The following is a 4,788-nucleotide window of genomic DNA, read 5'->3' as shown; positions in this document are numbered from 1 at the left end:
TTCTCACTTTTTGCTAGTTCCCAGTTTTCCTCCTCTAGTCCCTAACCACACTTTTTCTCCTTCTCTCCCCTTTTGCCTTTTTTATTGCATTTGCTCTATCATCTTTAACTTCTCTCCTATGTGCCTTTTTTCTTTGGTATCACATGGTGCTTCCCTCTATATACAATTATTTAGCCACTTCATTTCCCTGAATCTCTTTATATTTCTATCTTAAAAGACCAAAAGGTTAAATGGGAAAGGCAGCTTTCAGTTAAATATTTATGCTGCATAATGGGCTGCTTGCTGTGTTATATACCTTCATGTTATCCTGGCACAAACTGGCAGAGGAGAAAATGAAGGATGAAAGAGATGATAAAAAAAGAAGTGTTACTGTGAGGATCACCATGAAGGCATGGTATAGTGAAAAGTATTAACCTAGAGCTTCCTTGGGATTCCCTTTTGGGTTAGTCTATGCTCTGAGTATTGGCTTTGCAACTGTAAAATGAAGATTTTGGAATTTCCCTCCCTCAAAGAGGCAGTGTGAATACAAATATATTAGAAGTTTGAGGGGTGACCACATAAAAAAGGTAATGACACCACAGAAGAATGAAAAACAGATCACTTCAAAGTGACAACAGCTTGACAAATAATTAAGCAGTGGACAAAAATACTTAAGTGGTGTTCAAACTGTGTATTTTCTAATTCATTGCCAGCTACTACAGACCACAATAAATTTTCCAACATTTTGTTTCCCATATGAGCTCTTGGGACAACTAAATCTCAGCACACTGTAAAAATATTTTTTGAGATAGATACATTTCCTTTTCTACTCAATTTTGGAAGATAAATATTTTCTAAGACCAATATATCATCCAGATAATTAATAATAATGCAGAAGAACTGGAAAAATGATTTCTAGAAATCAGCTAGCAGTTTTTAAAATGCTGTAGTTCTGAAAAGAAATACTGAAAATTGAAACTTGATTTAATGAAGCATTCACAGGACATCTTATTTGTTCCTTTTTTGTGCAACATGTTTTCAGAATCACCAGTAAATGCAAAGTGAATTTGGTACATGTAGTTCAGAATTCACAAAATAAAAATGAATCGAATAATCAAGGACGAAGAGTTAATGAAATAGTGTTAGCCTCAATAACTTCTTTCAATAGCTCTTCTGACATCTCTCTAACATTTCAGTAGCATCTACAGGGAAAACATTTATCTCACTGCTAGAAAAAGAGAAAAGATGTGATAATGTGGAAAAGAACCCCCAGTTATGAAGTAAAGTGATGACCAAGCTTTGGTGTAAAAATAAATTAAGCATTGTTAATGGACTATAGACATTAGAGCCTTGGTCCACTGAAGGCAATGATTATACTTCCACTGAGTCTGTGGGAGCAACGTTTTCACCCTAACTTCAGATTTAAGCTTTTGAAAGCCTTCATAAACACTTGAAGTTCCTCAGTTTACCTGCAAGAGATAGATACCTTAGTTGAGCCTATATTTTAATTTTAGGGTAATCTGATTGACTTAAATCTGCATAACTACTGTCAGAACTAGGAATGCAGGGTTTGGTGTTGACACTGCAATCCCTATAAAATGGAAGAAGCATTTTGGGCAATGCCTGTGATATTCTTGCTGAAAGGAAAGAGGTTCCTTTCCTCATACTTTTGCTGGCACAACAAATGAAGCAAGACTGTTAGAAAATGTTTTATTTCAGTGCCTAATTTGTTCCTTAGCATTTTCTTCATGTTCACTACTGTTGGTTGTTTGCTTTCAGAATTAATTTTGATGAAGCACCATCATATTACAGTGAATAATCCAGGAGTGGCCAAAATAATAGATTAATATTTAGTGAGTCTTTTACTTCTCTAGCTTCAGTGATTCTAATGATTGGTGGTATAAATTTAGTGACAAAAAATCCCAATAGTCATTATACAGATAAATACAGTGCTTCTTGGTTCATAATTGATAGTAATACTACCTGTCTAGATTTTCTGAACATATTCTATAAATGGTATTTCAATGTCTAATATAGACAGTTGCAAATATTTTATGTACATTATTAATAGAATTTTGCCATCGGAAAGTATTCAGAAATAAGTCTATATCTAAAAATATGCAATTGTGTGTTTTAGGAAATGAAATGCAGTGAGTCAGCCTTATATCATGAATACTTATTTTTGTCTTTATCATGTGCTGAGCACCACATTCAGGCTTGAACTGTAGTTTGCATGCATGTATCCCTGCCTTTCTGAGTTGGAAGGTTCATTTAATGACCCCAGAAGATAGTTACTCATGAAGATGTCTGGCCATGACTTTAAAGGGAAGCTCATACAGCTTTTGTGTCCCACAACAATGGCACACTTCAAAATTGCTGAGTGCTGGCCACAGAACGGGAATCTTAAACCATGTTTTCTGTCTTATTCTAGTGGCCTCTGCTAAGTGACTTCTCAAGGCCTTGCACTTGGATGACTTTCGCTTTTGTGCATTTACAGTTGTATTTACTTGTTAATTATAGTCCTTACTGTTCCGTGATGTTAACTGAGATTATGTAAATGATTAAATAAGGACAATGATAGTACATGTCTTATAAAACATGAATCATCATCTCCCTTTATAGGAAAGAGCTTGCATAAGTGAGAGAGCATGATTGTGGGGGGAGAATGACCATCTTTGGCTTGAAAGGAATAGGCATTGGCTTCTTGAAGAGACTGAGAGAAGAAAGTCCAACTAAAGCCAGTTTTGAATCACACTGATGAGCCAGGGAATTCCTAAAACTGCCATAGAAATAAACCACTCATCCTGTTTCCAAGCTTTCCTCAACAGCAAATGCACTGAGGCAATTCCAAGAATTTCTGAAGAGTTAGTTAGAGACAAAACATATTAAATAAAAGCAGGAGATGGGGAAAAATGGTGAATTGTTTGTGGAGAGTTTTTAAGCAAAGTAGCTGAAAGAATTTTTACAAAACTCTTTGGACAACCTCCCTCTGTCCTCAGAGATTTATATAGGATAAATAGAACAAATACTGTTCCTGCGTGTTTGTTTATCTGTGAAACTTCTCCACGCAAAAAGTAATGATACCCTTTCATTGACATCATCCAAGTAATAATATCCTTCTGACTGTGTCATAGGGGTAATAACAAGCTTTCAAGTACTTCAACGAGTAATGTATTTCTGACATTCTACATAAAAATAAAAAGACTCCTTAAAAATACATACCTCCTATTTGTTCCAGCACAAATCTCAATATCAATAAATTAAACTGTTGTGGATTCGAGTGCAGAATTTGACCCATGGTACCAAAGAAGTAATACAAGTTCTAAGAGACTAGTTATTTCCTCAGTTTTCTTTTGTAATGACACAATTAATTTGTTTTAATAAACTTTTCATCACTATTCCACACATGACAAGCATACATTAGGAGACAAAGTAAGGAACAGGGTGACATACAAGGCTTATCAGAACTCCTCTCTTAAGTTTAATTGCATGTTATTTATCATTCAGTAAATTAGCCTTGAGAGGTCACTGTTGCTCACGCAGGACAGAAGCATTAATGCTAAGATACTACATAGAAAAATAAGTTAAGCAGTTACTACTAGGCTTTTTACTCTATAACCCAGTCTTATGTTGACATGCAAAGACTTTTTCATATGAAGGTTGTGTGAAATTGTTCATAACAAAAATGTAAACTTTCTTCTTTCAAATCATTACTTTAATTACCTAATATAACATCGATTTACTACAATAAGATTATATGTATTCATTAGAGTACTCTGATTAGATTGCTTCTTGTCATAATGTTTTATCACTAATGTGAAATACATTGCAATGTTGATCTTTTTATTAAGCCAATATCTTTTAAAGCTAAAGATCTAGCAAGTTGTACAGGAAGTTAACTGTGTGTCTGTTTATTGAACTTGATTTACTTCACTGAGCTTTTAATATCATCAGATCAAATGCAAAGATCAAAGACATTTCCTGCCTAAGAGGGAAATCGAACTGCATATTAACTTTTTCATGCTACCAGTGAGACATCTTGTAATCCAACCAATAGAATAACTGCATTGCAGAGGCATGAATCTTAGGAATTAGACTTGCAGAAGAGCTGCAGTCATCGGCTATAGCTTCTTTCAGAACAAATTCCCTTTGCCATGACTGTGAGCTGTTAGAATGCCCATTTTACTCTGACTGTATTCCCATTTGAACTCATGATAAAAGCTGGCTTTCAAAGCTGTTGTAAACTGAGTTCTCTTTTTGCCTACTCATTTAAAAAACAAGGAGTAGAACTTGTCTTACATCAAAACCAAAATTCGCTGATTTGTTCTGTTCACGTGTTGAATTCCATTCTGCCAATAATGTGAAATCATATTTCATCCATTTGCAATGATAGCTCTCTCAAACCCTATCATATCCTGTAAGCTAGATTTGATAGCTTTGAGATTGAACAGTACCTAACCCTGTGAGAAATTCTGGTTAAATTGGTGGAATCACTTGCAGTAACCAATTTAGGATGTGCGTATCATGTATGAACAAAACCACATAGGTTTAGTTTAAAATTCTTTTCATGCTAAACCATCTCCAACACCTTTTTTCCTCTCAACATTTCAGATAGGGGTAATTTTGTATTTTTTAGCTATAAAGGTTATTTTCCAATTTCCTTAGAGCCACATACTTTTACAGTTAAAGCCCTGATCATGCAAACATTTAAGCATATGCTTAATTTTACCTAGTGACAAAATCTTTTATATACTAACAGGGTAAAACATTTATAAGATTTGAGCCTTATTTGGCTTTCAGGAACTCTTT

Source organism: Platalea leucorodia, assembly GCF_965183815.1.
Source record: "Platalea leucorodia genome assembly, chromosome: 3".
NCBI lineage: Eukaryota > Metazoa > Chordata > Aves > Pelecaniformes > Threskiornithidae > Platalea > Platalea leucorodia.
This window is presented reverse-complemented; position numbering follows the sequence as displayed.